This window comes from Neopsephotus bourkii, unplaced genomic scaffold (genome assembly GCF_033783945.1).
Source record: "Neopsephotus bourkii isolate Nb327-2 ecotype Australia unplaced genomic scaffold, CSIRO-AGI_Nbou_v1 NB_549, whole genome shotgun sequence".
In the NCBI taxonomy this organism is placed as follows: domain Eukaryota; kingdom Metazoa; phylum Chordata; class Aves; order Psittaciformes; family Psittacidae; genus Neopsephotus; species Neopsephotus bourkii.
In genome coordinates this window covers 2472771-2500240 of record NW_026901050.1, presented here as the reverse complement: position 1 = coordinate 2500240, position 27470 = coordinate 2472771, and the positions used below count along the sequence as shown (strand labels likewise).

Genomic DNA, 27470 nt, shown 5'->3' with positions numbered 1-27470 from the left:
CCAGAAAGTCTACAGTTCAGATTTCTCAGGATCATAAATGGTTTGATTAAACTACAGATGTTAATTAAGACCCAAATCTGTATCTTCATGAATAGCCAGAATAACCAGCTTGTTAGCTAGGGAAAGCCCATGATATTTAGAATATTCCATATTGTAGGATGCAGATCACAAGTGGAAGGGTTCCAGGGCAGCTTTGTAACCTCCTCTTTAGTTCTATCAAGCAAATTCGGGAAAGGAAACATGCATGGGACAGACTGTCTGAATTGTGCCTGTACATCCTATCTGTGGCAAAAGCAGCCAGCTACCACGGCAGGGGAAATCTGTGCACTAAACGCCCATCAGGTTGTTATCTTTTTTGGAGGAATATATTGTCTCCTGATTTTGGAAGTTCACACTAGGTAAAATGAAATTATTTTTAAGGGAGAAATAAGCATCTTTGAATATCATTACACTTTTCCTAAAAAAGGTAAAAATTTTAGTATGTATTCTCATTTTAATTTAGTTACACTCTATAAAGATATCGTTCTAACCTTGTATCCCACAGGACTCAAACCAATATGAGTGTCTAGCCATGCTACCCATTACAGCCTCTAATGGGAAACCCTTACAGTAAGAATTTTCATTATAAGTAATATGCAATCCAACAGTTTCCTGTGCTGTCCTTTGTGATACAAAAATAAAAATGGACCAGAAACTCATACTGAAAAAACAGTCACCAGTAGATACTAAGTATTGATGTTAATATGAAACCAACTGTTATGAGTAAACTGATTTATATGGTTTATGGCCTAATCCTATAAAGGATTCTAGAGCTCCAAAACCTTTGGTTCTCCAACAAATTTTTCAGCTCATGGTCCCCTACCAGGTATCCAGAATCATGTTTCAAGAGCATGACTTTCCTCTAGTGTAAATGGAGAGGCATTTGGGCGGCTTGGAGGACAGCCAGGACAGCGTGCCTTGACCTCAACATAAACTGACTGGAATTAACCAGGGAAAAAATGAGTTTGTCCCAAATCTAAAATCCTGATTTTCTCTAAAGCCAGGGCTCTACCTGAGTGTTACCTCTAAAGACAGGGCTCTGCCCAAGAGTGTCTGAGAGATGCCTCCATCCACTCGGTATCTACACCCTGATTCTTTTTATGAAAATAGGTTCCTGTGATCTTTCCTTCAAAAGTTATGTTTTATTAAAACATAGCTGGAGGAGAAGCTGGCTTCCCATCTCCCTCTATATAACAACTCTGTGATTAGAGTACTCATGCAATCATAGGATTCATCTTTCCTTCCATGAAAGGCCCCAATTCACAACTCTTCTCACCCCAGGGAGGACTCTGACCATCAGGCTGGTGGTTATTTTAGAAAAGGCAGTCTTGACCCTTCTGCTGAAACAGTGCCCTTGAGCACAAACAACTTCAAGATTCCTTAGATCATAATCTAATGTTTAGGTTATTCCCAGGGCTGAGACACACACTGACTTTTCTCGGGATTATTTCTGTCTTTGCTATGCTAAATTGTTGTGGAATACACACAACATCCCCCCTAAAAGAAACAAAAATAAAATAAGTCCCATGACTAAGTACCAGCATTACCACTGTGTTGTGTATCACAACATCCTGCTGTGTTTTGTCAAGGAGACAGTTGTGTCAGTGAGTCTGGGGAATAATCCCCGAGTGGCCAGGAGGTCACGCCAACCAGGACACTTGGATGGAGAAATGTCATGGTCCTGGGGTCCAGAGAACTTGGGCATGTGTACTCCTGAAAGGCCGCTCCAGACTCCCAGGTGGAAAACTAACTCCAAGGCATGAATCATGAGAGGCAAACGTAGTGCTTTGAGATTTAGGCAACTGCTTAGCAGAGGTTTTCTGAATCACACTTGTTTGTTCACATGCTTAAATTCCACCTGAGTCCCACATTTCACACCACCGAGACCCTCTTATTGACGCAATATAAGTATTAACAGAGACATCTTTGTGCTCACCAAAATATCCTTTTATTTACGAGAAAACCAGCAGCAGGTGTTGAAGACAGTTAACACTGAAAGCATTGAGTTGTCACCTTCACAGCATAATCCTTGCCATAGCTCAGCTGACTGATTATTCAAATTATGGTGTACCTATGGTTAGGAATCGTTGCAAGGCTTTACACTAAAACTGCCCTGTCTGTCGATGAACCCCAAAGGAAGAATTGTGCTAAATCCTATTTTCTAACTAGTTTCCAACTAACCAGATGCAGTAAACTCCAGACCAAAGACACATTGCTTTAAAACTTCCTTATTCTGGGCTTATTTTGTTTAGGCCTTTACAAAATCTCTACATTTCTAATACCCATTTATACTTGGGTCTCTAAACAGTTCTGCGGTAAAGTGTTTACATACATTATCACCTATAGCAGGAAAACCTTTCCACTGGACTTACCAAGAATACAACCAAAAAAAGGTGATTTTTGCCTTATTTATTCTGTTTTCATAAACCTATTTACTAAGATTTAGTGGCACACCTTGTAACTCCTAGTTAGGTATTAAGAATAGCAACATGACTGCAAGTTAAATATAATTTGTGAAATATATGCCATATTTGATAAAAAATGCATGTAGTCATAATCATATGATGATGTAATTTGCATAGATGTAAAACCTGAATTTATTATACACAACCTGTATTTGTGAAAGTAGACAGTCACCTGGTTTCTCTTCACCAGTTTAATCTTGCAGTCCCTCACTAGAGGCAACAGAATTTTTAAAAGCAGCCAAGACAAACCAGACACCAAAGGGAAGGAGAAAAGCAGAGACAATGTGCAGGGAAAGTGGTTCACACAAACATTAATACAACCCCTTCAATCCTTTCAAAATGGTAATTTTAGACTGACAGAACATAGAGAGGGCAGTCAGGTACAGCTGCTGATACACCTGCAACAAATTAATCTTCTGTTCCATAAAGCAGAAGTTTTAAGAGGACATTACAGGATGCAGTTTACTTTTTAGGCAATCAAAAGATCTCCTATAACAGAGATGTGAAGCAGAAAGTAGTTACCATTTTGGCGAGAAGCCGAATGGACTGAGGTACTGTGTAGCAGCAGGGCCTGGAAACATGAACCTTCAGTGAATGACTGGAGGAAACATAAGCTGGTCTGGAGACAAACAGATGAATTTGTTACTATTAACATGATACACAGTTCAGCGGACAAACTTTCTGGAGAGACATTCAGGTAGTGAGATGGCATAGGCCTAAACTCAGGAGATTGGTGTTTAACCAACAAAGAGTAGAATAATCAACTGCAGAAATCCACTGAAAGCAGCTGCCACATTCAGAAAATCATCCAAGTGTGGCATCATTCCACTGAGCCACCAGCAAGATGAAACATCAAACAAGGTTACGATACAGCTAATGATGCCCACTTGCATTTAACATATGCACAGGAGGCCACTCCAGAATGGCTGTATTCGTTCACTGCCCTTTTCATCTATGACATATAATGCTAATACAGGTTGGAACATAGTTACTCAAACTAAGTCATCAAGCTGCTGAGACAGCTACATGTAGACCATGCTACTAAGCAGGTTTTATCGCTGTGCTTCACAAGTACTAACATATAAATAGATTACAAAACTTAGGCTTCTGGGCTTGTAAGTTAAGAGGTAAAAGAGACTTAAATGTTATTTCTGATTTCTGACGTGCTTAGCTAAAAACAAACCATGCAAAAAGCAAGCAATCATGAGAAGTGCTAGATGGCATTTAGTGTTTTTCACTGCTATAGCATTAGCCGTGTACTACAAGCTGAAAAAAACCCATACTTGTTGATAAGGTACATATTACTTAGGAATGACCTAAGTATCTGAGTATTACTGAGAGTTCTGTTGATCATTTATAATTTGAGGCAGAAGATGGCCTTCTCTATCAACATTGGGTCAACATAACTCTCAAGTATGCACACATTCATGTGGTGTGTCTTCTCAGTAATGAACATTTCAGTTTAAGCTCCAGTTAACATCAGATGCAGAAAAGAAAAAACCCAACCCATATGTGTTTATTTGGTTCCTGGATCTATGTGGATGCTTTTAACCCCACTCTACTCCTCACTTCACTTCCCACCATTCTTTAGTCATGTCTAAACATCAAGATATCTACATGTCTGAAAGGAATTGGAAAGCATCTGTGATACTTTCCAGAGGATCCAGTATCTCTTCTCACACAAAATTATTTCCACATCAGTATATCACAGTAGCACTTCATTAAGGGACACCTCAGGAAGGGCCTCTGACATAGTTTCACATAGCAGATTCACCACTTTCACTACCTTACTTGAAAGAGAAACACTGCAACAGAAATAGTTTCAGTTAATATCGTCCTTCACTTGAGTCAGTTATGCCTGTAGTCCCTACAGGATGGGTCATCAGTAAAATGGTCTTTGAATGAATGTACTTCTACATATTGTTCAAAGTCCCTAAAAGTCGTGGGACTTTGAAATCATGTGGATTTCTGGTGTTCCTTGGCAGGCTCTAAATCGACAAATTCATGAGTGGCTTACTGTGATTCATATGCCACTTTCATTTTTGGCAGGTAATGCTAATGGTATTGGAGAATGATTATTTGAGTGAGATTGCACCCACTTCCCTCAAACCAGGACTCTAAAAAAGCTCAGAATGTAGCTGTCAGAATAAATACATAAAAATATACATGAACATTTATTCTGTATAGGGTTTTGACTGTACAATCCCAGCCATTAGGGATGAGCAGGACTTTCAGTAGTTCCTGTAGAAGGTTGGGCAAGCAAACATCTGGGGGTGGACATTCAGGAAGAGGAAATATCTGTGTGTCAGTAATAAAGTTATATTGTACACCTGCTTTTTAGGCATGCCATTTGTGCTCAGTCATACCATAATACAGCTTTCATGACATGCCACACTAAAGGGCAGGCAGTATACATCTTTCCTCATTGACATGAATGACACAACTTGGCAAAACTCACTGCTTAATGCTATAAATTGTAACTCTCAAACACAGTATATGGTTGCCCTGTATGTTTTCAATGTTTAAACACGTTAAGTATTTTGATACTGAAAGTGCTGAAGGAGCATTGTGGCGAAAACCGATGCACACTAGGTAAGCAACAGCACCTTATTGATACTAATGCCGGACTTCTCACTATATTTTGTTGACACCGTAACACCCAGCAAACACTGCTAGCTGTAACCTAACAACAAGCAATTCAGTTCCCATTACTGCTCACAATCTCATATTAAATATTTCTTGTTCCCACAGTATACTGCACTATGTCATTGAAAAGTATCACCACACCTTTATAAAAACCTGGATAAACCTTATCTTTAGAAAAGGTAATGTGATATGAAAAAAAGGTGTGTGCATTTTGACTAATATACAAAATTGATGAAAAAGAAAGTTTACATTAAATTTCCTTTTCAAAGCTGCATTTTCCATAGTGCACTTTAGAATCTTTAAGAGGGATCTCAGTCTAAATTCAGTTCCAGTCCTGGATCTGCTCTTAAATCCATGCATGGCCTCAGGCAAATGTGTTAATTTTCCTGTTTCAGTTTCCCTGCCTTTAAAGTGGTGGATAATGCGACTAACCCAAATAGCTTAGCTGCAATTTATAAGAATGAGTAACTTGATTATTAGATTTCTGAGACATGAAACATGATTATTATTAGGACTTTCTGACCAAGTCAGTCAGAAGGGTCTGATACAGACAAAGAAGACCGGTCTTTGACAACAGAAGGGTACTGGTTAGTCAGAATAGCTGTGCAAGGAGGCTGCTCTAGGGAGCCAAGAGTTGGACCTACAAAACTGAGAACGCCCCCTTTGTACTTACTTTCTATTTATTACCCCGTGGTACCTGAAGACTGTAAAAAACTAAGTCCTCTCTGAGAAATTAATAGGTCCAATGCACTACAACAAATCAGCTTCAGGCAAATAAATTTTTATCTGTGTAAGAGAGCTCAATGCTATTTCCTAGTGCAGATGTCAGAATTGATAAAAGACACAGCATTTCTGTTTAAAATGAGTAGTGGATGATACATTTTAAAGGGAGAAAAAGTCAGAGGCCTGATATCATGGAGAAAATGAGGAAAATTAATTTCTGGTGTTTCTGCAGAATTTGGTACTCAGCATATTGGGTCCAAATTTACACCACTGTACACTGAATAAATCCGTGTGCCTTTTAATAACTATGACAAAAATACACTCCCTACTGGCAAGGTCAACATTATTAATTGTTATTCCTATTATTAACCTTTGGGCTTGTGTGTGCTCCATGGATTAATGATTATTCAATAACTGTACTACGAGGTTGCACTTTCTAATAGCAATTAATAGAAGGGCGTACCACTGGTTAACTAGGAAAAGCACTGACATATCAACTTCATGGTCTTTGTCCTGTTTCTGAGAAATGCAAAGGTGTCTGGAGGAATTGTACCTGTCAGTTTCCAGAGCTGAAAGTCTGCCTCAAAGTCAAGACAAATAAAAAACGGGGAATGAACTGACATCCAGGGTCCCCTCTCTTCTCAGACTCCTAGTAAACAACAAGCAGCCTCAGCTTTCGCTGAAACACGCACTCATACCAGGATCACTCTCCAGGAACTCCACTTCCAAATCCTTCAGCAGCGAAGATGGGAAAGAAGGTCTTAAAAACAAAAGCAAAGAGAACAAGTCCCTCCCCAAGGAGAAGTTACACGGATGAAGGCAATTCTCAAACAACGTTACAGAGGAGCACGTGGTGCCAGGTGAAGCACCAAGCGAGACAATCGGCGGGGGGATGCGCGGCGGGACCGGGCCCCGACGGGGCAGCCGTGCGGCGGCAGGGGGGCGGGCAGTCGCCCCCGGGGGATGCCTGCCCCCACCCTGGCCACCCTGTCCCGCGGAGACCCGCCAGCGCGGCTTCCGAGCTTCTGCCTCATCTGCCTTAAAAGGCCGGTGGCCGTGGGGCGCTGCCTGCCTCGGAGCAGCGGCGGGGGTCGGGAGGGGGGATATGCGCGGGGGCAGGTGTGGGAATAAAGAAGCGAGGAAACGACGAAGGGAAGAGGGAAGGCGGGGGAGCGGGAGGGGATCGGGTGGCGCGGTACGCGGGGAACACAGTGAGGGCCGTAGGGGAGCTCTGGTCCCTCTCGCAGGGCGGGGGGGGAGGAGGCAGAGATGTATGCACCCCGCCACCCCACCCAGTACTTCCACCTCGTCAGCCCCACCGCCACATACACACACACAGCCGCCCCTCAGTTTGCACCCCCCACCCCCCCATAGACCCCCGCTGCCGTGCAGGCAGGAGGCAGCAAGCACGGAGCTGGCGGCGATGCAGGGCGCGGATTCCCCCCCCCTCCGCCACCGCAGCCGATCCCTCGCGACCGCCGCCGCGCTGCCCCGACGGCCCCGCCGGGCCCTCCCCAGGGGCAGCGCGCACCTCCCCGCCCGAGGGGCCGAACAAGGCGGGGAGGGGGGGGGGGGGAGGCAGATACACCACAGACACACACAGGCACAGCCGCGCACACAGACACACAGAGGCAGGGCTGCCCCACGCCGGTACCTTGCTGCCCGGGTGTTTTCCGTCCGGGCTCCTCCTTGCTGAGGCAGCTCGGGAGCGGAGCCGAGCGGGCGGGTGTGTGTGTCTGTGTGTGTGCGTGTGTGTGCGCGCGTGCATGCGTGTGTGTGTGTGCGCGCGCGCGCGTGTGTATGTGCTTGTGTGTGTGTGTGTGCGTGTGTGTGAGTGCGAGAGCGAGCGAGAGCGACTCTCCCCCTTCCCCCTCCCCCTCCTCCTCCTCGCTCTCCTTCCTTTAAACGCCCACTCCTGATGGGTGAAAAGACAACTTGAACTTCAGTGCAATTAACTTCGCCGGCGCCTCGGAAGCCGGAGGTGTCGCCGGCCTCGCCTGCCGCGCTCCCATGAGTGAGTCGGTCCCGCTCCTTCGGCGTCGCTCCTCCGGGACGGGGTGGGGGGACACGGGGGCCTTGCCGGGGCCACCCGCCGCGGTGATTTACTGAGGCCGGCGGTGCTGACCTTCGGGCTGCCGGAGGCGCGGAGCTCCGCCGGGCGCTGCCGCTGCCGGAGCTTCCCGGCCAGCGCGGGCTCACACCTGCCGCCGCGCTGCTGCCGGCCGCCGGCCCCGCTCCGCTCCCTTGCCCGCCGCCTTCACCTCGCCCGATACCGGCGCGGACGGGAGAGGCGGGTGGACCCGGGCAGAGGGAAAAGAAGGGAAAACTAAAGTTTGGCAAAGTTTGGCCAGGCCGGCAGCGGCGGGCCCGGGGCGGTGGCACCCTGACAGCGGGGGGCGCGGGGCGAGGCTGCGGGCCGGAGCGGCGAACGGAAGGGGGGCGCTGGGAGGAGGGCGGTGTGGTGGCGCTTCCACGGGGCGCGGGGGTTGCGCGGGGGGTGGTGGCGGGGGCTTTACTGTGGCGGCGGGTGGCACGTCCCCCCCCGCTCCCCGGCCGCGGCGCGACCCGGCGGTGCCGCTACCGCGGGGAGCGGTGCCAGGAGCGCGCCTGTGTGCTCCGGGATTTTATGGGGTTTTGTTTTTTCCGCTCCGTCTCCAAAAGCGGCAGCCGAGGTTTTGTTCAAACCGCCGTCCTTTTGTCGCCGTCGCCGCTGGCTGCCCCAGGGAGCGCTCCTGACAGGCACCTGCCCGGGCCACAGTTTCCCTCTGCCTGTCTCCAGGCTTCCCTGACTGAGAAACTTCACTAAAATGCAAGTTTGATGAAATAGTTTGCACCGGCTCCTAAGCTGCGATGAGTTCGAACTGACGAAAGCTCTCCGCTGGTTTTCGTCGGTCCAAGTCAGCGCAGCGCTTCTATGAAAATAATTCGCAAACTCATATGCAGAGGAGCCGGGGTGCATGGTCTGGTAGTGCCCTTTCATTCTGGTCCATGGTGCTTGGGGGGGGGGGGAGCGAGCAGCAGTCCCTGATTTCTACTTTATATTATTTTGGTACCGTGCATTCATATATTTGTCTGCTGTAGTCTGCTGGCAAACATTAGCATTCAAGCTTACATTTTTGACAAATGTGCAGACAGGAATAGCATGAATAGGCATCTTAAATATTAACAACCTAAGCATCTGTTGTGAAACAAATTTAATATATTTACTCTGTTTTTCTCACATTGTTAGGAAAGGTTACAATAAGTGTAAAATTTCAGCTGTAGTTAGCACAAGGAATGCTTGGATATTTCACTATCTCTTAAAGCATTTAACACAATCACCAGATAGAAATGTGTCAAGTCAGGCGCACTATTCAAAAACAACTCGAAGCAGTAAGTGTAGAGTGTAAAGACGTGAATGTAGGATGTTCTCTGCAATTTCTATCTCCTAATTACTCGGCAGCACTATTTGTAGGATTTGAGACTGCTCTTTTCAGTCCCGTATTCCTATATGCTCTTTAGTGCATTTATACATACGCTCACTTTCTAATTCATTTTCTATTTGAGGTTGTCACTTGGTATTACCTTGCTTTTCAAGTTGAACTGATGGTTTGCCACAGAAATGTGTAATAACGTGGAGTAGGTAACAAAACAGGCAGAAAATGCAACGTGTTCCCATATAAGCATGCGTCTGAACAGATAGCACACGCACATAATAAGGCAATAGAAGAGAAATTAAAACACTGTCTAGTATGTTATGTATGCCCACTCCTGAATACAAACAGCTAGTGGAAAAGAAACAACTGACTCCAAGGGATTCCTCTGTCCCTGGAATAAAACTGTTCTGACTAGAACAAGAGCACAGAAGAGTAAAGTCTCCAAAAGACTGTAGAGTTATTTCAGGAATCAGTGCATTCCTTCCCTTTTTCCCACAAGTTCAAATATGTAATAAATAAGTCTTTTGTATGCAAAAGAGTTTACTGGAACAAAAAATATTTAAATGGAATGCTTTCTGTGTATACACTTTGAAAAACTGGCTGTTTCCTTTTTATATTCTTTGTTCTTAATACTTTAAATAGGAAAGTAACTCTCGCAGTCAGTCCTCACCTGTTATTTCAAACACACGCATGAATCCTAACCTGCTGCTGTGCACCTCTGAGAAAGCACAATAAAGCAGACAGAGATGATCTGTAACTTGCTAATGGGACATAGTGCTGTGGCAGAATGAGAAGCAGAGAGTCTGCCACAGTAGCCCGAGCTTGCAGCGTAGGCCCAGCAGGTCATCCGAGGAGCACCTGCCCTCTGGTTGATGTGCTTCCCAAGGCAAGACAGTGCAGGCAGCGCCAGCCCTACCTGCAGCCTTGCCAGCATCCCATGGACACCACTGCCGCACTCAGCTCTGCCGGGAACGCAAGCATGTCCACCCTTTCATCACGGAAACCTTTTCAGAGTAGGAAAGTCCTGAATAAGCACTAACATCCCACATTTCATGGGATAGAGCAGGGCTTAAACTGCCGTTTAGAAGATCATCGGCCAAAGTCTGGTGGTCTTGGGGAAAATAATCCAACAAATCTTTTAATTGCATTTACTACTCAAGTTTTGGAAGCATTGTCACCTTTTAATTGTCACCTATTTTTTAATCTAAGCATTGTCAGATAAATGTGAAGGTCTTCTTAAGGTTTTCAGATGAATTTGAGGAAAATTTTTTGTTAGTAAAATAGTTCACAATTTTTATATAAATATGTATATTAAAAGTAGATTTCTGAATTAAAACTGGAGAAAACATGATTTCTGAAATGTTTTAGTCATATTTCTAGGAACTATGCTATTTTAATATAGATACTACTGAAGCATTTTATTGCCTTCTTCTATATAACTGCCATTGCTCTCTCTCTAGATATATTTAATATATATCCAGTGAAGCCACAAACTTTCCTTCTATAACAGTTTAAACACATCTGGAGCATTTTACTTTCTTCTAATTTATGTTAATCCATGTAGAGTGTATATACAATCTTCTCAGAAATCATTGCTTTTTCCAAAAGGGACTTTTTTACTTTCAGTGAGGGAATATATTTATAAGAACAAAATAACTCGAAGTATAGGCAATTCTGTATATCATTTTATTTTCTGTTATATTAGGTTGATTATATAAAGCTTTCATTTAGAGCAATGGGATGATGAAATTACAGAGGAGTGATTGGCTTTTGTTTTTTCAAATGGTTCAAGTTGAGGGCTGCAAAAATGAATGTTTTTGGTAAAGTTCTTTGAGTACATAATATTTTTCATAGAATTATGACAAATTAATTTAATAGAAAAGCCACAAGTCTGTTAGCATGGGAGGCTGTATTTTTAGGTAAAATGGAAGTCCTGCTTTTGCCATTATAGGCATCAGGCTTCAGTAATCTGCTCCTCTTGTGGAATGAACACTTTCTACTTAAAGCTATCATGCACCTACTGTTTATTTACGCTGCATTAAACTGACAGCACGGCAATCAGAGGAAAAATATGACTTACTTTCCTGAAGTAAACACCAGTTTATAGGTTAGTGCATGTATTTATATTCCTGTTGCCACTAAATAATGGCTGTCTCCTTTTTAATATCTACCTGTGGTGTTACCCAGGGCAGCTGGCTGTTTCTTGCTTTTAATGAGGAAAAAAAAGGAAAGGGGGATGAGGAAGAAAAGAAAGTTGTGTTATCATTCCACTCCAAGAGGAACTTAATAGAAAAGTGACTCGGTATTCCTTTCTGTGGCATGCAGTAGCCAGTTTTAAAGACATAGTATTCAGTTTTACTGGTTGTATTTGAATTGCATCTCAAACAGGGAAAACAGAATTCCTTAACAGTATTTGTCTATCCAAGTCACTGAAATTGTATATTCAGGCAATGGCAGATTAAGGGCAGAAGCATTTTATTAATAACTGAAAGCACATATGTGTGTGTGATGAAAAATGTTCTGCAAATCTGTCACTATGCAATCAAGTGCATTTTTTAAACTTTAGTTGTCACAAAGTTGCTACTGATTCTAAAAAAAAAAATAAAAATAAAACAGTTTGACGGTTAAAGAGTAACTTACAGTTCTTATTGCTTGTTATACTGAAATTTTGCAACTTTATAAAGTCCATGTCAGAAAACCCTGTTGATGTTACTTTTAATCTTGGACTAATGCATCCAAGTAGCTGGCATTTGAACTGAAGATCACCACCGTCAGAACAACCCACAGTTTGAAGATAGCTTCCCTAAATTCTTCATCAGAGAATTCCATTAATAACCCCTACCTTAGAGGTCCATTTTTGCCTCAGCTTCTGAAATTATCATATGTAATATTAAGCTAGCTTGTGTTTCAGTTCCCATGTCAGCGGTACCCTGAACTCTCAACAGCCCCAACCACAACTTGTAACTGTTACTTCAGAGAGGATATACTATAATGTGCCCTTCAAAACTGTAGGTGTTTGTGAACACTTGCCATCCTGTGGTGTCTAAGCTTACCACAGTTATCTGCAACACTTCGTTACTTAATTGATATCCATTTTGTTGCTTTGCAAATGTCGACTTTCAGATGGTCTCTGCACTGCATTGCTCTCAGTAGGTATAAATCTTAGAGATTAATTTTAAAGACTTGCTAGTACTGCGCTTGTTCATCTGTTATGATCTGGACCTCAAGCCCTGTATCACCTGTGATCTACTCATAACCTGTGTAAATCTGGTTCAGTGTAGTAGGAATGTCATAGTAATAATAGAGTGCAGTAGCAGAGTGTAGTAACATACCTCAGGCACCGTCTGAATTGTAAGTATCTCCTAAACTTGTTGGGCTTGACTTTCCTTGGATTCACAGTGGTGTATCACTGAAGAGGTTGGTAGACCTCCGTTTTTACAATTCTTATAGGGGATCAGTGTTAGGTGTTCAGACACACTGGGGGATACACCAGCACTTAGTATTTATGCTGAGGTCACCTTTTAGCTATTTATTTAGAATACCAATATGCAGTGATCTCTTTGGAGACTGATGGGTTCAAAATTAACAGGCGAAGTTTAGCTTGGATGTAGGAAAGAAATTCTTTACTGTTAGGGTGGTGAGGCACTGGAATGGGTTGCCCAGGGAAGTTGTGAATGCTCCATCCCTGGCAGTGTTCAAGGCCAGGTTGGACAGAGCCTTGGGTGACATGGTTTAGTGTGAGGTGTCCCTGCCCATGGCAGGGGGGTTGGAACTTGATGATCTTAAGGTCCTTTCCAACCCTGACTATTCTGTGATTTTATGATTTTCCCGTGAGGTTGTGTGCATTTGTGTATGCTGGGATTAGAATAGGTCATAAGAAGGCTTCCTTTCACCAGCTCTTCTTTCACTCTCTGAGCAGTTATAAAGCATGGAAGGACATTTCCACAGACAAGGATTAGCTCTTGCCACCTCATGCTTCTCTGTTGTGAATGGTGGGTTAGACAGGTTAGAAGAGTCTGCTGGCCTGCAGATGGACCTCAGTCACCCAGCTACTCCAGGGTGCAGACATCGGGATGGGCCATGTGTTGGCTCTGTTGGCCTCATGTAATTCCTAGTGACTACCTGCTCTGTCTCTTTCCCTTGGCACATTATGACATGATATGACCTGAGGAGATAAGGGAGGTGCTTTAAACCTCGACTGCATCTCATCTTCCCAGGATCCTGCTCTAACAGGATTTATTTGGCTAGCAGCAATCATTTGTGTGTTGTTCCACTTGCTGCTCACAAGAAGTGGTGATGCACTCGCATCACATATACCTGTAATCTTTTTTGTGTGTCTGGACTCCTGATCTGGTTTCAGCCCTAACAAAAATGTGACCTTGGGTAAATAACTTGACCGTGCCGTGTTTGCAGTCATTAATGATGATTTTGAAAATGCTCAGCACTCACAACCGTATATGAAAAAAATAAAGATGCAGCACATAATCCCTTTATAAATGTGGCCTTAATATGCCCCCAGTTTATTTGCTCAGCTATGAAATTAGTAATATATATGTTTCATAGAACATTGAAGGATGAAGTAATTCTTTATATTTGTAAATCACTCCTACAGTGAAAAACGTTATACAGCACAAGTGCAAAGAATTTCTGCTCTGAACTCGTACCCACATGCAAAGGTGCGACAAAGGTGGTAGCTTTTCAGTAGTTGCACTTAGAATATATACGTTTGTAACAGCCAGGTAATTAAAAACATTTTCAGTGACCAGGAGAAAAATCCTAAATATAACACATGCCTAGTATTCCCAATTGTAACATGTTAAATAAAAGACAGAAAGAGAGGAGGGGAGAGAGAGTGGGAGAGGGAGTACATGCACGCAAACTCACAGAAAGACCAAAGGCAAAAAACGAAGTGGAGAAAGATTGCAGAGTGAGTTTTAAAATGTTTATAATCAAAGTCTAAATTAATATTTTTGTGGAGAGCTGTATTAGAAAGATTTTAAATCATTAACGCTTTTCATCATAGGTGGGCTTCCTTGATAAATGTGAGAAGTCTCAGGAATAATTAAAGTCATCTTAAAACTTAAAAAAAAAAAAAAGACAGTTTTAGCTTCTAAGGATTCATTGTAATATAATAATACTGTATGCTTTTTAGTGTTACGTCGGCACTAGACATTTAATTACAGTCTTTGTGAGACATGTTATCTGTATAGTAACCAGTGCATAAAAAGAATGATATATACTTTTACATACAAGCTCTTGCTTGCCAGCTTTCTTTTCAAGATTATAGATTAAGATCTCCAATCCAGAATGTTAATGTCTTCAATGAAAACAACTTAATTTTACACAATTTTCAGGAGGAAGGGGGCATTTACTGTAATAGTATTTCTTCTGTAGTTAAACTTCTTGAAGTGCTGTTCAGCTCTTTTCTTTTTTTCCTCAGCATTTCTTTGCTTGTTCAGGAGATAGATTTTAGAATACCAAATGAAAAAGCATATTTAAGTTGCATATTGAGAAATAAGATTAAAAAGAAATACCTAAGAGTAGTTTGGTGGGGTTTTCACGTGTACAGTTTAATGTTTAGAGGAAATCTGGAGCTCACCTTTCCTATCTTCAGATATTGAATATTGCATGAAATATGTTCTGGATAATGCAAATTTACAGCATCCGTAACCTAGTCCACACATCACTGTGGAAAAGTGAGTACATTTGCAAAAAAAATCAGGGACATAAAATTAGAGTTTTTCTCTTGTTACATTTGCAAATTCCTGTAATTGTGAAGCTTGTGAGAAGTGCTGCTCTTCCATGTACTGAACTTCCCACAGTTCCCCATGTTTTGAACTGCGGTCATTGCAGGGTGAAGCGTAAGGGGAAATGAATCCAGCTTTTTAGAGCAGAGCTTTGCAACTGATCACATGTATGTCCTCTTTTGGTTTTTTTTTTTTTCACTTCTTACCTAGCAGCACTGTGCAGAAAGTGTAAAATACTGGTGCGGAGCCCCTAGTTTCAGTATGCTTTGTGAGAAGAACAGTAACGTCAATCAATCAAAATCAATCTTTTTCCCATTGAAAAAAAAAAATCAATCAATCAATCAAAAATCAATCTTTTTCCCATTTTTCCCTTTCTTTCTTTTCTTCTTCATTTGACTTGCCGAATACCATGATCTTTTTGGCCATTCCTGAAGAATTTTGTTACAATCTTTATAAGATAAAGGATGTAATAATTTTATGATAACGTTTTTATATTTGAGGCTTGTGATTCCAATACGTTCTTTATTTGGACTGCATGTCCTACAAGAAGCTAACTACTGCATTGCCACTTAAAATGATAATTAGGATACTCATAGGTGTAGTTACTATTTTGTAAGCATTCCAGAAGAATTTTATACATACCATGCAAGAAAATTGAACCAGTACAATTTTTTATGTGTGTCATGATGACAGATATGCCTTAAGAAGCATTATACTGTCTGATAAATTGCTTTTCCAAGCAATATTTCACATAGGTTCTGTCTCTTTAAAAATGCAGTCTCCTCTATTTGCCCTATTAATTGTTGATATGTTGCCATCCACGAGACAAAAATTAGAGCTGTAATTAAATAATCATGTGATGCTCCTTAGTGCCAGTGAGAGCAAACTCATTTTTCCAGGCCCTGATGGTCACTGATTATTGTATTACTACTGGCTTGCTTTATTTTTTTTTAATGGCTCTATATTGCTGGGTTACCTAACCACTGCCCTTCTTTTCAAAATTAAAGGAATTGAAGAACATTAAGTCACTTAATTGGCCCATGGTCTGCGGGGACACAAAGTAGTCATACCTTCTCTGCTTTTTGGTCACTCAATTGGTTCTACTGGGAGAACTACATCAGTGGTGTGGTTGCGTGCCATTTAATTTACACTGGTGTTTTGGCTGGGATGGATGCATATAGGGAATGCCAGGAGAATTACAAAAGAAGCAGGGTATTAAAATTCAGAAATGATTAAAATTGAAATAAAAGGATGCTGCTTCTTTGCCAGTACTCTGGCAGTCATAATGACACATAGAGATTAGTTTCCACCTTCATCTTTTCCTTCTTTCTCATTTCCTCTTGTTTATTGTTGACACATTTTCCTTATGTCTCTGCTTCTCAGCGCTTTTTTTCACTGTTAGATATTCCTACTTCTTCTCTTTCCTTAAACATGGAGAAGCTTACTTAACCTTATTATAACAATAACAGAATAGGTTATTAATATTTAATATGCACATGATTAAAATTTCTCTCTTAAACATAGGTCAGCTCTATTATTAACTGACATGTTATTTTTCATTAAAAAATTTTTATTCTGCCCTTACGGTTTCTCAAACACCCTTTACTTTGGTGGTGATTTATCACATAATGTTTAGAAAACTGTGTTAGGCTAGTGAAAAAAAAGAACTTACCAGTCATGGATAATCAATTATGCATGAATTCAGATATAACAGATGGAAACTGGTGAGTTAAAGTTTCTCTTTAGCTTCATGATTTTTTTGTTTTGTTTTTGTGACACCTGTCTCTTATGTATAGATAAACATCTAACATAGCATACTGCTTTTCATGCATCTTTGTGTTTTTTTGCTTCTTGGGTTTGTTTTTTTTTTTTTTTTTTGTTTCTTTTTGGTTTTGTCGGTGTGGCATAAACTCATTTTCCCCTGTTTATAGCTTATTATTTTTAATTTGTTTGTCTGTGAGCATTCTATACTGCTTCTCTTTTCTAGGGCTAAATTGTCCTATGATGAAGCCAGCATTTAATCTTCTAATAAATTACACAATGTCATTTAACCTTAAAATTGTGTCAGCAGGATATTTTAAATTCTATGAGTTCTCTTCTGCCTTCAGTTGCTCCTGGCCTATAGTGTTATAATATTAAAGCAACAGGGTAGACTGTGGCTGTGCATATGTATTCATATATGCATATATGCGCATTCTTGTGATTGTGATACTTATATAGGCGTTCCCTCCAAAGGCATTAATTAAATTTCTTTCAATCATTTGACAATGAAGCAGATTGCTTTACTGCTTTTTATTAAAAAGTTCAGTATGGACTGGGCATAATATTTCATTTGGACATGGAAAAATTTTCACAGACCTAAATTAAGCAAAAAGAATTATAACCCTTTGTGATATGCCCACAGCAACAACCATGTGGTATTAAGTAAAAAAAAGAGAGAAATATGTTTTCTTTCTCTTTTCACGCAAAAATATGTAAAAGTGCTTTAGAGCACGGCCTTAGATGTGAGATGACAGTCTTTATCTAGTTTGTTCATGGCAGTGTGCTGAGGGACTCCTGTATTTGAAGGTGTCCCATGTTTCAGAGACAGGGCTAAGTTGATTTGGACATTACTCTTCTATGGCTGCAATAATTTTGAGCATTTCTTCACCTGGCTCCACCTACCTTTGAAGCGGCACATTTTCAGATGTGGTGCGGGGTTATTTTCCATCTGTATAACTATAAAAGAAAAATTACTTGAGAAAATGCACCACAGCTTTTTCATGAGCAGAATACTTCAGAATTTCTCTTGAGCATCGTACCAACATTTGTGAAACAAAAAAATCCAACACGGGGAAGAGTTTGTAGTATAACCGGGCAGAAACAAATTACATAGAAGAGCTCCTAAGGAAATTAACATGGACAATGTTAAAATAATTAGTTTCAAATGTTATTTCTTCTATAGCAGTTGAAGCTCAGTTGTGGAATTTCGTGTACATGCCTCAGTTTCTTCTTACCTGGCTTTTCTTATCTCAACATATAATACAAACTTTTCACCCAGATTTTTTTATTTAAGGTGGAAAGTAATTTTTACACACCTATTCAGGCACTTCCTTCCAGTGTTTGCATGAGTATAAATGAACTGTCATAAATATTAACCAATTTTGACATAAAAATACTATATTCTAGTGGATTCCCAACTGCTGCTCTCTCTGCTTCTGTTGTAGCCACTTAGCTGGAAATCTATAATGTAGTTGTTTTACTTGGAGTAACATTTTGAAGTGACTTGGTTTTGCCTTATGTTGTTTGCATTTAAACTAAGTGCACTCCAACACATGTAAAAGTGACCTTTATCTCACTGACACTGCATATTCTAAAAATGTTTATGTTAGGGCCTGAATATTAACAGTACCTTGTTTCTTAAAAGAACTGTGAATATTAGCAGCTAATTGCTGCTGAAAAGAACTGTGAAAGACTCATTCACTTTGTTATTGTGGAATCATTTCCATTTGAGACTGGAAGGAGCCCTAGAAGAAAAAGAAAATTCGGCCAAATCCACCAACTTTCCATTTGTTTTACACCAAAACCGCACATTTTGCATGTATTTTATGTACAATGAATATTGACTCCTGCCACGTTTGGCCATAATTAGAGGCACGGTTTTACTTAAAAGGTTTTGAACCTTAGAAAATGTGTAGCAGAACCTGTGCAGAGTTCTGAGTTAACAATGAAACTGGAAACGGGACATTTCATGTGGTTTTGGGTTTCATAATGAAAGTTTGATATAGTTCAAATCATCAATCAGTTCTAACCATTTTCTTAGACCTAAACTCTTCCATGTTTTCAATTTTTGTCAGTAGATTTTGTTCATATTATCAGGTGAAAGAAAAGATAATTGTCCCATTGATCAAGTATTCCTATGTAAGAAGTCACTGTGGTTTGAGCTTGATGGCATAAGCATCTAAGCTCTAGCTAATAATGCTGGAATAATCCTCTGTAGTGCTAAGCACAATGGTTCAGACTATTTTCTACCATAATGTGCAGCTTTGCTTGGACTGTGTGAAATACATCCTCACCTAGAATTGCTGGATCAAATTAGGGAAAAAATGCAGTGGGTGGAGTGATGGAGTCAGGAAAGGGAAGAGAAGCAGAATCCATCAACAACATTACAAACGACCTGGGAGATAACGTGGTCTATCTTTGTTTTAACAAGCAAAAATAACTGAAACTACAGATTTATATGTCTGGGGATCACGGTCTATTAAATTAATAGAGCTTCTACTTGCACACATTCCTAAAATAACCCGTTTACCAACTGACTCTTCTTTTAGGTAACAATTATTTGCCTGTCTCATGTCTAGGAGTTATCTAGTGTTATGATGATCAGGGTTTTAACAGGAACCGCTCTTTTTTCATCTCCCCATGTCCCACATTAAATATCTTTGTATGATAGACCTAAAAATTATACCGCTGGGGAGAAAGCTGTGAAATTAGTGACCTACTGAACATATACTTAAGACACAGGTAACTTGGCTGGTCCTAAGATGCCAGCTTTCTTCTTTCTTCCAGCTGCCTAATTGCAATAAATACTATTATATAAAGTTCTATTGCTTTTTTTCATTTGTTCTTTTTTGTGGCACAAAAAAGAACTCTAGCTGCCACATGGAAATTAGAAGCATGACTTATCAAGGATCTAGTCAACTGTTAGGGGTGAAAGAGGATATGGTTCACATCTACAAAATACTGTTTTTAAAGTTTAAGCTTTCTATTCAAACTAGTTCTGAAATCCACAGTCATAAAAAATATTGCCTTATATTCAATAATGTATGGATAGCGTCTGTGGTAGTAGCAATGCCAGTATGTTTAGGAAGTGAACCCCACTTGTCCACATAGCAGGTAGAGACTGCAACCACAGATTAAGATCTATGTGATTAATCTATTAATATTCATTGCTGTGATCGTTTATGGGGAAGTGGACACCCATCTATTAGACTTTTAACCAGCTAGGATTTCTTGTGGCAACCAGAGGTGAAAGGCTTTCTATTCTCATTAGCGGTCACGTTCTCCCTTCAGTTCATCATACCAGTTTTGTTGGGTTTTACTCCATAGTTTTCCTTCTGTGATTCATTTGGCACCAAGGAACAAATTAAAATGACTGCTGGGGCCACATCAGCAAATGTATGTATTTACTTCAGTTATACAAGCATCTTAGTCAAAATAGACATAGAGCTATGAAAGGGACTGATGCAAAATGGTGCAGTAGTTTGACTAAAAGTAACTTGTTTTATCCAGAACCACATTTTGCATATTCTTATTCAACTCCTTTCAAAAAAAGATTACGTGATTGAAATACACTGCAGAAAATGTTTGCGGGAGTAAACGAGCCTCGTCACAGAAGCAATCAATAGGGAGATGTCTGTTTGTATATGATTTTACATATCTGCAAGCTAGCTGAGACATCCAGCTACAAAATGCTGCACCATGGGACACTGTGTAGATATCTGATACTTTCCAAGGGATTTGGGGTCCATAAACTAATGAATGCACTACATGTAGCCATATATGTAGGTTTTTCACCTCTGACAAATATGGTAAGGGTAATTTACTTCACTTAATAAGCAATTAAGTGCAGTTCAATACAGCTGACTATTGCAAGTTAAATATTCATTTTACGTAACTGTTTGAGGACATTGTGTGTGAGAGAACACAAACGAGCAGAAATTGCTCATGCAAAATGTGAGAGGGGACAACAGCTTGTGTGTGATGCCTTTCAGTGCTATGAATTTCATTTCATAGCACTTTTGCTTTTTGACAGGCATCCTATCCAGGCTGGGGCAGGTTGCAGTAAAAAAAATAAAATATCTAGGTTGGTATGTAACTTCTGAGTTCAGCGTGGGGGATGTCACAGAACGCTGTGATTCACATCGGTATGCATTGGATTCTTGGGTCGTATGTAAATTGAGATTGCCGCAGTCAGGTTGGTTAAAGTGTTTGAACAGTGTTGGACAGCTATTATTGTTCAGAGCAAAACAGAGGGGCAGTCAGTCTGAGGAGACAGTAAAACAACTTTAATCAGAGGTGAAAACTTATAGGGCAGTGGGGCTGGGTCCACACCGTGGTGGTGACTGTGCACAGATAGACAGCTGTGGGAAAGGACAGCGGGTCACTTCCTTCCCCTTAACCCTCACTTCTATCTAACCCAGGTGGCAATTAGGCACAAGCCCACTGGGAAGACATCCACCTTTTGACCATAGATGTTTACCATCAGACAGATTGGTATTTTCATTGTTTTGCTGTCCAGCAGTTACTGTTAGCCCTAGATGTGCACACATCACCCCTTGCAGTGGGGAATATTCATATCCCCACAAAAGTGAGTTTCCTGGCAGTCCCACTGCTGCTGCACAACTCTGCATTACCTCCATCATGGGCTGGGGCTCATGAGTTACCCAAATGGCTGCAGAGTTGTCAGAAGTATGTATGTGTAAAACCCAATCAGCCTGATCTCCCCAAAGAAAACTGATAAAAGAGAATACACAGATATGCTGGTTTTGCTCTGCTGCCAGGTCACTTCTGTTTGTGTTGCACAAGAGCCAAGCCTCAAGATTTCGGCCCATATTTCCTAATTTATTTTGAACAAAAAAAGATTGGAATAGAGACCTTAGAAGGCACGGAGGCAGCATGCTACACTGGACAATTTGTATTGTTTTGCAGCTACTGAGACTGATGCTTGAGAGTTAATTCACTGTGGGCTTAAAAAACGCAGTCCAACTTTTAAAGTATTTGTCTCATTTCAACACAACCTGCTGCAAAATACATTTATATATCATAAACACAGTGCAGTAACTTTATTAAGGATTAATAAGCTTTATTAAGCATATATTTGTCTGCTGAATGTTGACTAGAAACTATGAAAAATGTGATGTTACCATTGCTGCATGTTTAAATGATTGCCTGCATATGTATCCATGACAATATCTATTCATCTTCTGTTCTTTATATATGTTTTTATTATAAATATCTTTATTCTAGTGGAACATTTTAATATCAAAGTTGACAAAGTGAAGTGCAAATTGGAATAGGTCAAATGAAAATCAGATATCTGTATCCTGAATTTATTCCAAGTAGTTTGGTATTGATAAGAGATATCTGATTGTTGTCTATACGTCAAGACATAGCAGCCTTCAGTAGCTTGTGCTTCTTAGTCAAAGCAAGGTTTCTACGCTCAACCTTTCAAGCCTGTAGTAAATACTTTATCAGACATAAGTGGTGTAGGGGAATTAGATTAATCCATCTTGTAGGGAGTTTATAAGGTTTAGCACATATATGCAGTTTCAAGAAGAGAGTTGTTTTCCATAATCATGTAGCTCAAACATAGGAAGCATATGCATGATTATATAATTAACAGAATATTTGTTTGTCAGTGTTTGGTTAGTGTGCGTAATAATATCATTATTAGGCCTTCTGTGAGCCTGTATTATCAGATTGTTATCTCCCTGCTCCTTTAATTCACTGTCTCTGCTTTTTAGATTAATAATTTTATTTTAATCTGAACATTTTAAGGGTTGGGACTTTTTTTGACCATGAAGAGAATGGTTTGTGAACACCAACGCAAAGGTTATTTTAGAGCAGATTTAAATGTTGCTGTTTCATTTGGGGGGTTGTTTGTTTGTTTTCTGGTTCCTTTTTTTTTTTTTTTTTTTTTGAGGGTTTTTTTGTTTGTTTTTTTTTTGTTTTGGGGTGGGGTTTTTTTGTTATATCTTTAAAGCATTTTTATAAGGTAGTGTTTTAGTCCCAAACCTTGTTCCAAATCATATTTGTAAATATCTGCTCTATTCTAATCAGCTCCACATCGCTCAAAAATTACCTTCAATGCCCTCTCCCTCCATCAGGCTGCAGGCAACATAGTGCAGGCTGAAACTCATCCTTCATGATTTTCCTCTTTATTGGCCAGTCCTGGTCACTGCTGAAGTTTACTCTGTATCAGGCTCTCCTGAAGAGGATGAAAAATGATACAATGTAGACATTTTACTTGAGCTTTCAAAGTGTGAATTCAACTAGTGAACACCGGTTTTCCTCCAAATATTCGAACATACCGGGAAATAAACATTCCCTTTTTTTCCTTTTCTTTGTAGATTTTTTTTTTTGTCAGGGGAACTGAATAATGCTCAATCTATCTTGTTGGAAAAAAGATTGGTTTCTAAATAAACCTGCTAAGCCGTTATCCCTTGATCATATGGTTTAGAAGACGTCATCTACATTTTCCCTTGTTTTTCTTTGTGAAACATGTTTCTTGGGTTTTTTTTCCCCCTCCTTTTCAGCATTCTCAGTAACAATCTTAGTAACCTTTCTCAGGACACGCGACATAGGTACAACTTTTTGTGTTTCCTATGTACGTGCCACCACCACTCGCTAAACTTTGAGTAACACTATTATGTAACAGCGGGTGCATTTTCCAGTGTTGCATTTCTTTGCTTCTGAGATTATAATCTATTTTGTGCATTGCTGAATGTGATAAATATTGAATGTATTTCACCCTATTACCATTTTCTTTTTTTCCTGTGTGCCCTCTATGCTTATTTCGGTAAATGTAAGCTTGTTTCTTTACCCAGTTCCACTGCATTCCTTTTCTTTTATAGTTAGTGATGTATGTGTAGTGATAATTTTGTTCTTCATAGATATATTGATTCACCTTTTCTTTGTTTAGAGGCCGTGCTATTTTGTGTTACAGAACTGGTGCTCACCTCCCTATTTGCCTACTTCTGCTGCTGCTTTGAGTGTGTATGTGCAGTTTGTTATGGATATTTTTGTTACTTTTTTTGTTGTTTGCTTGTTTAAAGTAACTACCCAAAACACTTCGGCTGTATGTCTGCCTGTGCAATAACTCACATCTGGCGGCTGATGCAGCTTTCCTTTTAGACATGGCATATTCAAACGCTACACATTTTATCAATAAAGAAAGTTTAATTTTTCTCTTATCTCGTAGCTTGTACAAACTTGTTGCATTCAAGTTGGTCTCGTTGGGTTACTTTTTTTCCAGGTGCATGATGGGAAAAAAAGTTATGTCTGTCTCGCAGTCGTTTGGTTTGTCAATAGTTACCACCTCCTGCTCTCACCTCTTACGGGTGGTTTCACTCCCGCACTGTCGACACGCCGCGGCGACACTTTTGTGACATCCCGCGTCTGGAGTGATGGGGATCTCACCCTTGCGGACGCGGGGTGATGCATTACTGTCCCCTCGGGAATACTGTCTGGCGAGCCGCGGCGCCCAGCGCCTCACCCCGGCGGGGGGCTGCCCTCCGATGAACGGGGGCAGTTTCCCCCCACCTTTGCCGCCTTTCCGAGGCGTGCCCTTTGCTTTCCTTCCACCTCTGCTGGCACCGAAGGGAGTGGGACAGGAAAAGCTGCCCCCTCCCGGAGCGGCCTGCGGGCTTCCCGGTGGCCACCACGACCTGAGGGTCCTCTCAGAACCCTGCTCCGCACCTCTGCCGCCGTGCACCTGCCTGCCGCGGCCCGGCCCACGCAGGCTCCGCGCCGAAGGGCGGAGGCTGCGCTGTCGCGGCGGGCGCGCTTGGCGCCGCCGGCAGGATATTGTTCAGCCTTCACCACTGCTGCCCCTCCTCCTCCTCCTCTTCTCCCCCCCCGTTCCCTCCCCACCACGCTCCCGCCGGCTCGCCCCCCTCCGCTGCAGGCCCCCATCTGCCATGTGCGTGCGTGCGCGCAGGGGGCGCGCTGCCTGCGCGGCGGGCATTGTGAGCGGCACAGGCAGGGCCGCCTCACCCGCACCCAGCTGGCTGCAAATTCGTGCGCGCCCGGAAGCCGCACGCCCTCTTCCCCCGACCCCCCCGATCACCTACCGCCGGCGGCGGGCGATCCCCCCCTCTCCGGCCGGGCCCGGCGCCCCCATCCTGCTGCGGTCCCCCTCTGCCACCTCGCTTCTGCCGACCTCCCCTCCCCTTCGTCCCCATCGGCCTCCCTTCCCCCACGCCTGTCTCCTTCACCACCTCCTCCTCCTCCTCCTCTGCCACTTTCTCCCAGGACGCGTCGGATGATCCGGGGCCGCCGGGAAGGGCTCCGGGCAGCAGCAGGGAGGCTGCGTCCTCTTCCCGTGTAGGGCTGTGGGAAAAAAAAAAAAAAAAAAAAAAAAAAAAAAGCCGGTGGCCTCGGTGTTATTTTGTATTAAAATGAGGAGGAGGAAGAAGAAGCAGCGGCAGCAGCGGCAGCGAGCGGTAGCGGAGAGGAGGCTCTGAGCAGGGGACGGCGGCGGCGGCGGCAGCAGCAGCAGGAGGAGGAGTAGTGATGAGTCAACTAATAATTTAATGGGGACAGAAACAGAGAGAGAGGGAGAGGAGGAGGAGGAGGAGGAGGAGGAGGGGGGGAAGAGAGCAGAGCAAGGCAGCTCCGTCCGGGGACACACATACACACAGATATATCCATGTAACATCCAGCAACAACCACCAAACCGGCCTAAATAACAACCATAGTAGCCGGCCAGGGGAAGCGAGAATTAGAAGGAAAAAAAAAAAAAAAAAAAGAGAGACAAAAAAACAAAGCCTACCATTATTATTCTTTTTCAGTTATTATTTTTTCCTGCTGGCTTGTTTTTGTTGTTGTTGGCTTTTTGCAACCTTTCTGGTTTATATTTTTTATCCCTTCTGGCGAGAAACTCTTCTCGGAGTTCCCAGATTTTTTTTTCCTTTGCAGAAGCAGAACCAATTTTTTGGATTTTTTTCTTTCTTTTTTTTTTCTTTTTTCTTTTAATAGAGGGGGTTGGGGTTTATAAATTTTAATTCCTCCCGGTTTTGGACTCGGAGAGAGTGAAACCTCGTCACTTTTTGTAGTGGTGCTGGTGTGCCTTGTGTGTTTCCTTCCTCCTCTCTGTTATTTTTCTGGGCCCCCCCCCCCCCCCGTGTGCTCCCTCCCCCTTGCACACCAGCCCCCGGTAAATGAGAGGAGACAGGTCCTCTCTGCCTTTTTTTTTTTTCTTTTTTTTCCCTCCCCGGACCGCAAAGGCGAGATTCAAAGTGGCATCTCCGTGCCTTTCCCTGCTATTTTCTCTACACTTTTTTTTTCCTGTTGTTGTTTTTGTAATCTCCAGTAGCGATCTCTGGGGCTGAGGTTTCCGCAGAAAGTTTGGGGGCTGTTACGGTGTGTATTTTTGCGGAGGGGGAGGGGAGCGGGCTCCTTCTGTGTGTGCTGCTCCTCTGGGTGCCTATTGGAGAATAATAGTGTAAGTGACAACCTAGAAGTAGACTTTCTGCTCTTCACACTGGATAGAAAAGCTGCCTTTTTTTTTTTCCTTTGCCTTTTTTTTTTTTTTTTTAATACCCCCTTTCTCACTTGCTCCTGTACGCATTGGTTTGATTTTTGAAAGGATAGCTAGACTTAAGTCACCCTCCACCTCAATTTTAACCTGCTACTCTATCTTTTTTGATGATGATGATGAATTCCTCGTTTTGAGCGTTACACTTGTCTGAGCAATTTGATCTTCAGCTCCTTCCTCCGTTGCTAAACCTCGAAAACTGGCTCTCTCGTAAAAGATATTTAATCTCTGTTTTTTGTCAATTGCCATTTTTGCTCATGGCTACTCTGTTTCTCGCTATCTCTTTTTGCCCCTCCCCTCCTAGAGGAAAATAGCAACAAGGAAAAAAAGAAAAAATAAGAGAATATTAGGGGAAGTAGTCCTCAGGTCTGCTGCCCCCCCTCTCCCTCTTCCCCAAAGGGGGGGGACCTAGAAAACATCAGTCTTGAACTTCTTCCTCTTCAAGAGCTCGGGCTGCAAAGGAAACCTCCTTTGTTTTTGTTATTTATATGCTGTCAAGTTTTGAAGTGGTGAGTTTCGGGTCGGTTTTGCTAATTTCACTCAGAAAACTGCAGTGTTTCTGTTTCTAGATAAGTACTTTGCTTCTTTGTCTCTTTAAAAGGTCACAGGGAAAGCTTGGCCTGGATTGTGAGAGCCATATGGAACGGATAAGTGCGGAGCCTCTCTCAGATGTGATTATGGGGTTTTATGGGGGAGGGAGGGAAGAGGAGGGGAAAGGCATGGGGAGGGGGCTGATTCAGGAGGAGAGAAAGAAATATAATACCGGCGGCGTTACATCGCGACAAAAGGAGATACCGCGCCGACTCTCATTCAGAAATTGCGCGGTGTGCCCGTACGTGTACGCTGTCTCTGGGAAGCTGTGCCTTGAAATTGTGCTCTTTTCTCAGTGCCTTGTGATGAAAACTTATAGTTATGAAAGATGCCTAAATGTGAAACCCAGGAAAACTCTTGGCCTGAAACTGGCGGAGATGATAGTTCTTCTTTCCCTGCAACCCTCTTCCTGGGCAGGCCACGCTGGTTGTTGCTCATCACTATTCCAAACTGAGGTTTCAGTGAACTTTAGCCTTGGGCATGGAGTTTAAATGAGTAAATTAGGTGTTTTATGTGCATGTAATTTTGCTTTGTAACATAAAGC

The 27470-nt window shown here is 42.0% G+C and overlaps 1 protein-coding gene and 1 long non-coding RNA gene across 13 annotated transcripts in view; one reads left to right on the top strand and one right to left on the bottom strand.

Moving 5' to 3' along the window:
* Window positions 1-7692, bottom strand: part of LOC133211047 (uncharacterized) — a 41530-nt gene extending 33838 nt beyond the window's left edge. Inside the window, exons 1-3 of one of the 3 annotated variants that reach the window (XR_009725088.1) lie at window positions 7528-7691; window positions 6427-6605; window positions 2901-4802 (exon numbers count right to left, since the gene is read on the bottom strand). This is a non-coding gene — a long non-coding RNA (uncharacterized LOC133211047). Of the gene's footprint in view, window positions 1-2900; window positions 4803-6426; window positions 6606-7527 lie in introns of those variants that run through there. The other 2 variants (XR_009725089.1, XR_009725087.1) reach the window with 2 other exon arrangements.
* A 65-nt stretch (window positions 7693-7757) lies between these two features.
* Window positions 7758-27470, top strand: part of SATB1 (SATB homeobox 1) — a 92463-nt gene continuing 72750 nt past the window's right edge. For 2 of the 10 annotated variants that reach the window (XM_061351069.1, XM_061351066.1), the window contains exon 1: window positions 25377-26844. The gene's annotated coding sequence lies outside the window, so the exon portion shown is untranslated. Of the gene's footprint in view, window positions 7888-24919; window positions 25309-25375; window positions 26845-26936; window positions 27007-27470 lie in introns of those variants that run through there. The other 8 variants (XM_061351068.1, XM_061351067.1, XM_061351060.1 and 5 more) reach the window with 7 other exon arrangements.